This window comes from Strix aluco, chromosome 4 (assembly GCF_031877795.1).
Source record: "Strix aluco isolate bStrAlu1 chromosome 4, bStrAlu1.hap1, whole genome shotgun sequence".
NCBI lineage: Eukaryota > Metazoa > Chordata > Aves > Strigiformes > Strigidae > Strix > Strix aluco.
In genome coordinates, this window is record NC_133934.1 from 29,945,641 (window position 1) to 29,959,103 (window position 13,463).

General features: G+C 45.3%; 1 protein-coding gene across 4 annotated transcripts in view; it reads right to left on the reverse strand.

Annotated features, from left to right (window-relative positions):
- FRYL (FRY like transcription coactivator) overlaps nucleotides 1-13,385 on the reverse strand; it is a 177,509-nt gene extending 164,124 nt beyond the window's left edge. For 2 of the 4 annotated variants that reach the window (XM_074822505.1, XM_074822501.1), the window contains exon 1: nucleotides 7,425-7,609. The gene's annotated coding sequence lies outside the window, so the exon portion shown is untranslated. Of the gene's footprint in view, nucleotides 1-4,938; nucleotides 4,995-7,424; nucleotides 7,610-13,043 lie in introns of those variants that run through there. The other 2 variants (XM_074822502.1, XM_074822503.1) reach the window with 2 other exon arrangements.
- Nucleotides 13,386-13,463: the final 78 nt, after the last annotated feature.

Below are 13,463 nucleotides of genomic sequence, written 5' to 3' on the forward strand. Positions count from 1 at the left end.
TACAATGATCAGAATGAGGACTTTGTTATATTTGCAGACCATCTCTACCCATTCTTTTTTCTTAAACAGCATTGAACCTGAAGAGTTCATAGAGTCTGTATTTACACAGGCTGAGATGTGAACTTGCATTTTTACTTTAACAGAAGCCCAAATGAGCCCAGTCTGCATTCTCCAGTATGACAATAAGATAAACAGAAAAGTAGTTGAAATATTCTTCTTGTTTCTAGGCACAAAACATTATAAAAGCCCTACTGATACTCTCTCTCTCCTATGCATCCTACTCGTCTCATAGCGAATGCATATTAGTTTTCAAACAGCCATCTGCTAAATTCAAAATATCTTTTGAGGACTTGTGTCACTAACACATGCCAGTTCTTAAACTTAGAACACCTGCATCACTCTACTTAGAGTCACATAAAGATTTTATGCCTTTCAACTATATAACTCTATGCAAGAGTTTTATATACTAGATATGGTTTTAAGGGAGCATACAGTAAAAGCTACTGTAAAATGATAGGGGCTAGGAAATACTTGAAAACAGAACTATTTATTCTTAATTTAAAAATGCAAGTCAAGAGAACAAAACTTGCACTATAAGCATAACATGGAATGTACTATGCAGTACCTTCTTTAGATATCCTCCCAGGAGATGCAAGGTTGGGCTTCAAACTGGATCAAATCAGTTGCACACAATTTACCTCCATCACCACAGAAATACAAGTATAATCTGTGCCTACCTGATGGCTTGTTTACAGATTCTGAATAACAGACTATAATATTAAAGGTTGATCATGACATACAGCAAGAGGAATGTTCATAAATGTTTTTAAATCAGGTTCATTTTCTCCCTACTACAACAAAGGTCCAAAAGTATGCAAAAGTGTTAAGTAAAGTATATAACGGTAGGTAAAAACTCTGAGATTCCTCCTCCAAGAGCTTGTTCTATTAATTTTGTGCTTGTATCTACCTAGGTTTCTGTTTCCATGCTTGCTATCCACCACTTCTCACCTGTACCAGCTATTCTATAGTTATTCACCTATTAATTCTGCAGGTAGGTACATGTAAATATATACATACACACAGAAACATATGTATCAACTCCATCTGAAGAAACACCTCTGACCCCCAGTTTTATATGTAACATCTACCACCAAACAGGTTCAAATGGGGAGGCAGAGGTGAGGTCTAAACTGAAGGAACAGAGGGAACGGGGCAGGATCTCCATGATCTCTGTCTCTGCAAGAAACGGAGAAACAGGTTTGCTGTATCTGAGTGATGGTGTCAGGGAGACCTACTCTTACTGCTGCTACACCCAAGATCAAGAGCACTCATTCCCACCTCCTTCCTCTTTATGAGCTGAGGTGGGGTATCCAGGAGCTCCCTGAGTCACTGCAACAGCGCCAGCCATGATGGGACCAGCTACTATTCGTCACACTACCCCAGGGAATAAACAGGCCAGTCAGCAGTCACAATGCACAGAACAGTAATTCTTCAGCTTTTTGGATGACACTGTTTTTGGATGATGTCTACAGAGGTAGAAATCTTACCATTTTTGCTTACAGCGATCTTTTTTAACATGATCATCATTACTGGCAGATTAGATAAGTTCAATTTAGGATAATGGTAATTGTGTCAATGTCAAAATGTTCAGCTGCCACAGACACAGCCCTAACAGTTCTTTCTGATTTAGCACAGGATCAGAAGTGGTGTTGGTAAGTACTACTCTCATGCAAGACAGATAAAAATGTCTAGGAACACTTCAACTTATCTTTCATGGTAGCTCCTCTACAGATAATCAGTCTTTGTCCAGGTGTACTGTTAACTACAAGTCCCCTTTAGGGCATGGTGTTTACAAAAACAGATGCTGCTTATTTTGAAAAAATGGGCAACATCATTGGACAAATAAAGTCAATCTTTGCAATATCATCTTCAAATGTGAATTCCCATGACCTGGTTTTATCATAACATTCTTAAGCCTTATGGTATAGATATTCCTTCACTTTTTTTTTTTAATGCATTATGCTTCTCCTATTCCCTTTTAACAGTTTCCCACATTGAATTACTACAGACTTATCTTTTGGACCAAGTACAACAAACTATCTGTAGTTTTCACCACTCTCACCAGGTCTTATTTTATAAACATATCCAACATGATATTCAGTCACTCCAAACAAATAAACTTAACTGCATAGGGCTGGCAAAACCCACACAACTGTTGTCTTTGAGACTACTACAAAAAAACAAGTAGTAAAAGACCAACAGCAGTAAGTCTTCTGTGAAAGGCTAAACAAGCAGGGTTGAATATTGCAGAACAGGTCTTACCCATATTCTCACTAAGATCTTTTCAGCACATTTTTGCCTCTAAAAATGGTACCCTTCTTTCTGCTCTTCTCCCTTGCTTATTCACACATTGCTAAGGGTATCTCTGAGCTCCTTGAACACTTTCTGCATGCGTATGACTAGCATCACTTCCACCATGACCTGAACTATGGTAGGCCTAAGGACTATTGGCAACAGTGATACTCATCAATGCTGTATTCAACCTAAAGCTTCTCTTCCCATTTAACATAACATACTTGAGTACTAATTTTTTTTTGTTCTAAGTTCCAGCTTATGAAGACAAAGCAGAGAAGCCTCAAGAGGACTGAGGAAAGAAAACAGGATCCTAAGGTTTAACAGCAAGGTATTTCCACCAAAGCATTAAAAGACCTCTATAAAGTCCCACTGGAACCTTCTCTGGAATACTTCATGCAGGTCTGTCAACCCATGCTAAAAAGACTAATTCATATATGAAAGAAGGCAGCAGTGGGATTTTAGGATGACCAGGTGAACAGGAAACATCTCACCCAACCAAGAGAGAGTCTGGTTTATCTGGTTTAGCAAAATTATATTATTACTCTCTAGAAATATACTGAAGATAAGGGAAATACACATTACCAAGGAAGAATTGCTATTTAAGCAGAAAAATAATATTGGCAACTGCCACTGACAAACTGTTTTAACATACAACCTGAAAATTACAAATACTCCCAGGTGTTATTTAATTCTGAAGCAATCTTCCAATAGTTAGATGACAAAACACACAAAGCTTGTTTTAGTCCATCTCATGTAACTCTGATTAAAAACCAAAGGAGAAAAGAGGAGACAAAAAGGTCCAAGACAGAAGTCTTGTCCCATTTTCTGGAAAACAGGGAGAAAGAAGAAAATAGGTCACCACACTAACTCCAAAGTGACTAGCAGTACCACTCAAGTGTGCATGTCAATAGTCCCAAGTCTCCTGCTACAGACTGCTAAAAGCCAGCTATTTTAGACTAACCCAGACCCAGCTCTGAAAAAGTACAGAGCACCTGCCAAAACAGTGGCCAGAACGGCAGAAGAGAGGTACTCCTGTGTAGAGATCTGCACCAACTCCACGCAGATCAGCTTTGTCTATCATCTCTAACAGCAAAAAACAATTCATGTTGCTCACACTGACAAGGGCAAGAATACCGATGTAAAGACAAACCGTTAAAACCCCAACGCTTACAGTAACAGCTTCTGGGCACTAGGCCATTGTATCAGACCAAATATTTAGACATTTCAGAGAACCTCAAACTCAACTTTAGAAGTTTATTTTTTAAAAAATATTTGTTCCTCTTCCATTTTTGCATGCAAACATAAAACACTAGCAAAAACTAGGGAATAAACACAAAAATCCCTCAAAACTGAAGCCATGTCAAGAGCAGAGTTGTTCAACTAGCTTGAGGGGATTTATTCCTTTCCAGTATCTTCCGGTGACAGTATTGGACACTTGCTATCTGAGACTGTATTCTGTCATTCTTCCTGGGAGGTGTTCATGTCAGAGGGAATTAGGGATTATAATAGATTTGGGGGAGGGGAGGGAAGGAAGGACAACACAAATCTTAAGAGAGACAGAGCTATATGGCAGTACACAGACACTTAGAGAATTAACAGTCAAACACTGGGGATAAGTGAGCTAAATACTAGAAAGAACTGCTATTTGAATCAATAAAAATAGGCAGAAGCAACCCTAGCTGAGTCAGTCTGGGTAACATCTATTACTGGAGTTCACTGGGATTTGGAGTCAGACCAGACAAGAATAATGCTGAATCCTAAAACCTTCTAACATTGCAACACTATTTCTCCAGCCCATAGTCATTCCTGGGAGGATTATTACAAATACAAAAGTCATAAAGGTTCAAAGTTGTTCAGGTGCGAGAGTGCAAAAGCAGTAAAAAACAATAAACCACAGCTAGAGGCTGTGCACTAGGCCAGCTGCCCTCCTGCTGATGGGTAAGTTACATTGCATTTCCTACCAGTAACGCAATGGCAGGCCAATAACTACAGTTATGGGGTCACAAACCGTGAACTACTATCCTCATTTGTCTCACAGCAACTCACATAATTCACATGTGCATATAGCACCTTCCTCTCGCATTATCTGCATATGACACCTATGGGTTCTGTTAAGCTAAGGCTTAAATATAGACAAGAATTGCTAAAAGCACTCGGCTCTCTAAGCCAGAGGGAGCATATTATATACCCACGTTCTGTATTGTGTGAGTCCACTGAAGTGTAAAGTTTGCCAACATGCCTCTTCAGGAACTCAGACAAAAAAAAAAAAAAAAAAAAAAAGTCATTTAGTCTTTTGTGCAATAATGAAGTAGCCATCACTAGACAAGATGACCAAGATAAAACTTCCCAGAATACAAAACTAGATAAAAAAGAGGCAACTCCTGATGCAGAATACGCTATTTTCCAAGTTGTTTTCCTCGATGCATAGCCATGGGGGGGAGGGAGGGGGGTGGGGGTGTAATCATAATATTCTTAAATTGTTAGAAAAACTAAATACAGACAGTGTGTTCTCAACTATATTAGCAAAAACTTCCAGCATACCAATTAATTTTACCCCCCAAAATTAAAAAGACAAACACTCACAGTGAAAAAGAAATGTGAGGACCACTCTTGAGCTGTTGAGGCCTAGCAGGATGACCCTGGAAAGCATTAATACAGTAACATGAAAAACGGAACAGTTCTACTTTTTGCCTTACAGCCCTCCAACTTCCCTCCTCACGTATGCTATTACATGAGATCTAGCCTTCACCATGCTCTGGTTCGCCTAGGTTAGCCACACGCAGTTAGTTGAATATTTCAACTTTACCTTAACTAACCCCACAGAAGAATTAAACAACTTTTCTTTTGAAATAAAGTTCAGCAACAATCTTCTACAACATCCCAAAGCAACATACCACCACTGTGCTCCAAGGAAACCAATTCCAGAGAGAAGTCAGCACAGGCTTTAACCAAATCCAATTTGGAGTATAAATAAGGAGCCATTCACAGCAGCAATTCACCCAGGGAAGTCAGTTGTCTACTGACAACAACCGCCATCAAGTACCACTAACTAAGGGCCTCTACACACCACAGATAAAGGAAGCTTCTGACAGTGAGAATGTCAGCTCATCTTTAAATACTTGACTTACTTAAACCTGCAACACAGTTTTTACCGATGGGTTTGTTTCCTTCCTGTGATAGTGTCACACGATAAGAATTGGTGTGTGGTTTCCCACCACTTGCTCAAGAATCTTCCTCAGAGATTCTGAAGTATTCAGGGCATATCCTCAGCATGGCAGTAACAACACAGAAGCAAAGCATCTGAAACAGTCTACTGAGGAAACAACACATTGAGGAAATACTTCCTAAGTAACTACGGTTAATTCCACTCTTCACTCAACCCACAATCAGCAAATCACCTTCTTTATCACAGTACTCTATACTCTCTGTATTACTTGCGCCCACATGAGTGGCTCTTCACCTACTACCTCAATAACTTACAAACACTTTGCTCTTTTTGGTTTGTATTTACATGAAGATGACTTACCTCTAAGTCTTTCTCACTACATGAAGTGCACGTAAGAGTAAAGAAGAACCTGCTTTCTGCTTTAGCATATCTCTTTCCTAAGGCACAGTTCAGATTTGTAATTCTGAAGGAAATCCAGGTTACACTCTTGCTACTTCATCTCCAGACTGCCTTACTGTTCCTTAAAACTGTATTAGCAAACTGCTTTTGCCACTTGGTATGAGTGACCACCAAAACATTTTGGGTGGGTTTTTTTGGGATTTGGTTTGGTGGGGTGGTTTTTTTATGTTTTCCATCTGATTCCTTAGGACGTTTTACCTGGAGCTATCCTGATTGCCGGACCACTGATTTCTGGTTAACATACAAACTGATTTATTCACTGAGCAGTTAAGTGTCATTACAATCAACAAAAATCATCAAAACCAAAATACTCTAAGTACGTATACATGGAAGCAGAGGAAGAAAAATTAGTTAAGGCCCTACAATACTTACAGCCACATTGGCAACATCTATGTGACACTGTAAAACGAATCTTTAAGACGCTGTCAGGACCAAGTTTGGTCCAATAGCACCTTAAAGTGTCTCCTTTAGCGAGCGCTCCGCACTTAGCGCAGGGCGCGCACACGCGTATCTGACTCAGACGCTCGGGATTTCCAAGTAAGTTTCACCTGCGGGAGCCGAGCCTGCCCAGCTGCGGGGGGGCGGCGCGGGCAGACGGGAGCGTCGCTGCCCGCCTGAGCCTCCCGTTCCACCCGAAGCCGGGACGCGCGTTCCTCCGCCGGAGCTCCGCCGCGCCCGCGCAGCCCCCGGGCACCCCCCGCCGGCGGCGGGGCGGGGCCGGGAACAAAGCCCGGCTCCGTGCCGCCCTCCGCGCTCCGTCCCGCCATTCCCGGGCGGCCTGGCGCGCGCCCGGCCCCGCCATCCCCCGCGGGGGTGGCTGCCTCGGCGGCCGCCGAGCGGCACAGGCCGGCGGCTGCCCGGCCCCGCTGCCGCGGGGGACGGCCGGAGTCAGTCGGACGGGTGCGGGCGTGGGGCGGGAGGAGCCCGGCGGCGGCTGCTTTCCGCTCGGCCCGCAGGGGCTGTGCGAGCGCCGCGCCCACCCCGGGGGCTGGGGGGGGGCCCCGACCGCGCCGGGAGAGGAGGGCCGGGCACGCACCCCGCGCTGTATGGCCGGGACCGGGGCGTGAAGGGGCGGAAGAGGGAAGGCGGGAGGAGAGAGGGCGCGGGCCGCGGAGGGGGCCGGCGGAGGCGGCCGGCGGAGGCTCCGTCTCCCCGGAGTAGGAGGGCCGACCCGGCGGGGAGGCGGCCGGGAGGCGCCAAGCGCACGCCAGCACCGCCGACCCCTCCCCACCTCCCCCCCTCCCCCCGCGGCGGCGGCACGCTGCGCTCCCCTCCCCGCCGTAAACAAAGCGACGCGGGCCGGGGTCCGGGCCAGCGGCGGGAGTCGCACGCGGCGCAACCGCCTCCCCCCACCCCCCCGCCCGCTCCGTTTCCGTCGGAGCAGATAGCCCCCTCCTCCCCCCACCTGGGCCACGACCGGGTCCCAGCTCCGCCGCCGCCTCACCTATCCCGCCGGTGGAAGCGCTGCCTCCCGCCGCAGCCCCGGGCGTCGCCGCCTCAGCGCGGCTACAGTCCCCTTCAGAGCAACTCTGGTGGGAGCCGGTGAGCGACTCGCGCCGCCGGCATCCCCCGCCGGCTTTATCCCGACGCTGCCTCTCCCCTCCGGTAACTCGACGGTCCGGCTCGTCCCTCCCTGTCGCCCCCCCCCCTCCTCCCCATTGGCGAGCGCCGCTCCACCAGGAACCGACGCTCACTGGGGCAGGCGCGCAGCACTCACGCGGGACCGCCCCCCCGCCCCCTCCCCGTTGGCTCCCGAGCGTCCAGTCCGCCCTCCCGGCCCCGCCCCCGTCTGACACCTCGGCCAATCGCAAGGCCGCAAAGGGAGAGCCAAGCTTCCGATTGGCGGCGGCGGCCAGCTTCCTGCAGTCGCGATAGGCCGAGGCGGCGGTCAGTTCCGCGTCCCGGCCAGCCCGTCCGTGGGAGCGTTCTGAGGCGCCGCTCCCCCCTCTCGATCCTTCCCCGGCGGGCGACGGACCGCGGACAAACTCGCGCCTGGGCAGCCTGTCCGCGGCGGGGAGCGCCCCGGCCCCCAGCGGCTCCCCGCAGGGCGGCGGCGGGCTCGCCTGGCGGGAGGGAGTGGGGCCTCAGACGCCAGTGGGGCAGGCACAGCCGCCTGCAGCCCAAGGAGGTCTCCGTTCCCCCCGGCGAGAGCAGGACCGATCGCCGTCGTTAAAAACAGTGAGGAAGGCCGGTATCGCCGAGGTACCCGGGAACAAAACGACCTTCCGGGGATGCAGCAGTGCGGCTGGGGAACATCAAGGCAGTTTCCTCGCTAACGAAGCGACGAGGCCCTGCCGGGGTCCCGCGTGACCGGCTGCGCCGTGCCCCTGCCGGGAGGCCGCTCTCCCGGCCCCCCCGTCGCCCGTAGGAAACGGTCGGAAAATACGCCCTTCCCCCAAGCGAATAAGGGCAAATACTTGCGTCTCCGCCAGCTTCACAAATGCTTAGATACCGCCTTTTGGCCAGAAATTTTTCGCGTTGTTCTACCAACGCGAACCTCCGGGCTTCCCCCGCAGAAGTAGCCTGGCTCGGAGGAAGCGTGCGGGGCCGGGCAGGACAAGGCCCGGGCCGCGGGGACGCTTCCACCGCCCGCACCGCGGATTAAACACTCCGGCTGCTTTCGCCATCGGGACTTGACTTTGATTTCACGTCCTTCCCCCAAGCGCCAATCTGCAAGGTCTATTGTAACGCGAGTGACACAGACGGAAAGGCAACGTAATGAGATAATTTACAACAACATCCTCAGAAAATTCATCTGATACTGGGACCGGCCAGGATTTCACTAATACCATGGGTCTGGTGGCTGAATGTAACAGTGTATGTCTAAACAATGCAAAGATTTGGGAGCTGATGGTAATACAAGCAGGAACAGTACCAATAACATTTTAAGTGGTTAGAAAGTAACTATCTTTTCTGCTGAAGTGGCTCAAAACTTTCAGGCTTGAAAAGAAAAAAGGGGGGAAAAGAAAAATAAATACATGTCAAGCATGATAAAATAACACCAGATCTGAAAAACAGTATTAGAAAGAATTCTGAAGTCACTGTTTTTCCACTGTCAAATATAAGCCTGTCTTGCAAGTCCTGTGCTATAATAAGCATATCCAACAAAAACAGAACTGAGTAAAAATTGAGCTTTTTACAAACAACAAATGCGCCAGCACAACAGTTGCCAATCTCTGTTAAGAGAAGCTCCAAGTTTTATTACACATTTTGTACGATTCTGGTTTATTTGGAGTAAAAGGTCCCTTCACGTTCAACTACTTATGTCCATGTGCAGCACACCCTTAAAACAGATAACGTACATACATCAACTTACAAAAACCAGTAGGAACAAGAAAGCAGGAGGGGAAAAAAATAACAATATACTGGTAGCTGAGAAGAATATTTCAGGTTAACATTTTCCTGTAGATTTAAGAATTTTGTTAAAATAGAATAAAAATTACTCCAGTCACAATTGTACCACAGTCTAAATGTTGGGTAACAGAACACATAACAAGAAAAACAGGCTTCATTGCTACTGGTGTTGTGCATAATTTCAGTCAATTGGCTAAAGCAAAGTATGTGATGAGGTGCTTCTGGTTTTGAAGTTATCCCAAGTTAGGAGCTCAGCCTGATCTTCGCAATAAATGCATATACACCCATGTAATTGAAACGAGAGCAGCTGAACCTCACCGCCAATGAAAAACAGACCATTGGTATTTAGCCCTGAGCACCTGAACTTTACAGGATGTACAGTCATACCACTTTCAGAACCCAGATTCTCCTATTACCTGCCCGCTTTACAAAACAGCCCTGAGGATTAGTTAACATGTACTTTTCAGAGTACATTACAGTACCAGTTATTATTAATAGTAATTATTATCAACGTGGGTAAAGTCCTTACTAATTGAGGCTTTGAGTATCAGCTCCACAAAGACACCCACTCTTGGTTCTTGATGATGTGCCATAATGCTTCAGGCAAATAACTGATTTCTTTGTTTGCTACCAGTTGTAGTAGTTACAACAACGCTCTTTTTTGGTATGAAGCACTGTTATTTCCTCATTAGGGAGAGAGTGATTTTTCCAAATACAGTCCTGTTAACTCTTGGCAGCCACTGAAGAATCAGAAGCTCTCAGCTGTTGTGTTTTACTCTATTGTCCAGAGCACCAAGCAAAAAACAACAGGAACAGTAACAAAAAAAGTCACCATTCCAGCTATGTACTTGAGCACATAAACTTCCAGTACTTGTTCTGGCAACTTTCCTTACCAGATCAGCATATACTCCAGCTCTTTCATACATCTACTTGTTTCAGTTCTGCAATATCATAAAACTAAACTTATTTGTTAAGCCAGCTCTTTGTTCTGCAGTGGACCTACGTGAAGCCTGTTGCTAACTTGAACAAAGGGATGGGAAAGAGTTTATCAGAAAGATAAGCTTTTAAACCACTTGACAGTCTACGTATAACTCACCCTAATAATTCTTGAGCTCCACTTTCAAGAGTTCTGAATATTCACCAGTTTTGCAAGTACTGCAGTTAGAAACCATCCAACTTTCACACCTTCCAACTTCTGGTTACATAAGTAATCAGTTCGCTTTAAAGAATCTTACTGTTTGAAAGTTTTCCCTTTTCTTTCTTTGAGGCATCTCCTTCAAAATAAATCATTCCAAATTTCTAAAAGTTAACTATCAAGTTTCAGTATTACAGTATTTTGAATCTCAAATATACTACTCACTCTCGGATGATACTAAGTCATAAAAGATAAAAATTTTAGTCATAGATATAGGTGAGTTGCAATACATCTAAAAAGAATTTTTTGAATCCTGAGGTACATAACTTTATGCTATTCCTCTTTACAAATAATCTGTCAGTTTTATAGATTGCACATGTTTAAAAACACACACAAAAGAGCAATCAGAAAATTCATGTTTCAGTTGCTGAAACATGAAACTGTCATTGTGCATGTCATTAAAACAAATAGCTCAAAACTCCCCGAGAAATGTTACCTTGTCATCTCTAAAGGACTACTCATAGATTTTAAATAAAAATACCATATCGGGTAATGGCACCTGTCAAAAGAGAAGGTAGGGAAAAGAGTATTCAAGAGATTTATAGATTTATAGAAAAGGGTTAAAAATCTAGTCTTAAGCCTTGCCTGAGGACAAGATTTTATGTAATACATCAGGACTTGGCAATACCATCACCAATTTTAAACCTAAGTTCTCAGTAGTGGCATGAAACATGGCAACAATGTAAAGGAAGTGGTAGAAGTAGACCAGAAGTCAAAAAGGGTATCCTTGTTAAGATTTCTTTCTATGGGTGAACTTCAAAAAAAGGCTTGAGGACAGAGAACAAAGGGCCAAGGATGTGGATATGCTCTACCATCTATGCTGAATATGGCTGTACAACTGCAGTTCTAAACCAACAGATGGATGTATGTAACCAGGTGAAACTTATACATTCCTGTAAGTATCTCAAAACCAGACTGTACTAGGTAAGATTTTTGAGAGGATGGCAAACTCACCATTTCGCTGCATGATTTTAACTCTTTTTTTCCCATTGGAAGTCTAAGGGACTTGGGAATAGTGAAGTGAGAAAACTGAATGGGTAACTATTAATTTTACAATGGAGAGGCAAAACTGCTCACAGTCATTATTTTCTTCAATGAAGGAGACCGATAGCCATTTCCTCCCCACTGAAGCTCCATGCTCAGAGAAGGTGCAGTCCATAAATATGTTCTACCCTACAAAGATGCAAGCTTTAAAAACCCATTGTACTCTTTCCCTAGAATGTATTGAAAGCTAAGTGGGAAGAAGCATGAAATAAATTGCCTTAGTAAGTGTGCTATGTTCCTATAAATAAAACTGTCCTGAGCCGATGAGGCCAAAATCTTTTGCCTTCCCATTAATAATGTGCATAACTGATGTTCAGGTATTGAGAGAGTGCTTCGTTTTTTTTTTGGGGGGGGGGGGGGGGGGGCGGGGAGGGGCTGGTGACAGGCAGAGGTGAAAGACAGATAACAGATTACTTCCAATCTCATGCAAATTAGAAATGTATTTATTGTATGATAAACTATGAATTAAGAACCCCACAATACATTCTAATTAAGAACCCCACAATACATTCTAATTAAGAACCCCACAATACATTCTAATTAAGAACCCCACAATACATTCTGTCTGGTTCTATCCTCCCAGCTTATTTCAAAAATCCAGTACTTGGAAGCCCATCTCCTCTACAGCTTTCTTGGTGCAGCTGGCCACTCCAGGCAGCCAAACCTATTACTTTACACATGCTCCTTAACCCATTTGTCCTAGGTCCTTCATACACTCAGTGTTCATTTTATAGTTCCATTCTCTACTCATTTCAGACATTTCACATCCACATTCCCTACTAATTTCAGACACCTTCAATCTCTAACACCTTCCCTCTTCTATCTTCAGGCATGGACTTTTTTTGTACAGCACTCAGCAGCAATTTAAGCCTCTTCACTTGAATTCCAGGGTAAAGAGACAATGGCTTGCTCCAGGAAAGGCTTAAAGGGAGTGGTGCATTCCAGGCAAGTAGAGACAGATCAGGATATGGTGTACTTAAGTACACCAGTACTTAATGTTTACAAGAAAATGCCGCAGTATACATTGTGCTATTAGAAACATCCTTTTATTTTTTCCTCAGCTTTTCCTGATTTCTGATAAACTGCAAGCATCCATTAATGCTGCCATTTCAACAGCATTAGCTAGAGGCAAGCACGCAGACTCCTAATCTCCCACTTCACTACAATCCTAACTACCAAACCTCTACGATTTTCAAGTTCAAGCAGTTGCCTGCCAGGTCCTTGCTTTGCCCTGATTCAAATAAACTCTTTTTTTAGGTAACAGGCATCCTTTCTCTTTAGTCAACTCTGGCCATGCGTCTTTAGCAACCAGTAAACATACCTATAGATAACATACCTATTGTTCAAGCTAGGCATGGACGGATAAAAGCTTTTTGCCACCATCTGTCAAATCCAGCAAGCCAGTTACAGAGCCAGGAACCGCCAATGCATGTATTAACGCTGTGCAAAACAAAACCAACCAAGGATTACCTTTAAAGGGATTCACCACATCTGAAGCAATGCCTGCTCTCAAGGGTATTAGAGGGTGGCATTCTTTAAGCAGACAGGAAACAAGATAAAGCACAGGAAGGAAACATTCTCGATTGAAATGAATGCTCTGAGCCTCAGCTGCTACCTCTAGGTCCTTCCACCGCCCTCGCTCGGCTTTCCCAGCAAGGAAACGCTGCTGTTGAACGCAAATAAACAGACAGCCCCGGGCCACAGTCCCGAGTTCACCAGCAACGGCGCCTTGGTAGCACCGCGGCCTTCACAGCCCGCCCGCAGGAGCTCTCCGCCGGGTTTCCACAGGGGAGAAAGCCGTGGAGCGCGGGCTGGGGGCCTGAGGCGCGCCCGCCACCCAGGCGAGCCCCAAGCGGGAGCCGCGGGGCCTAACGGCGCTGCCCAGGGACA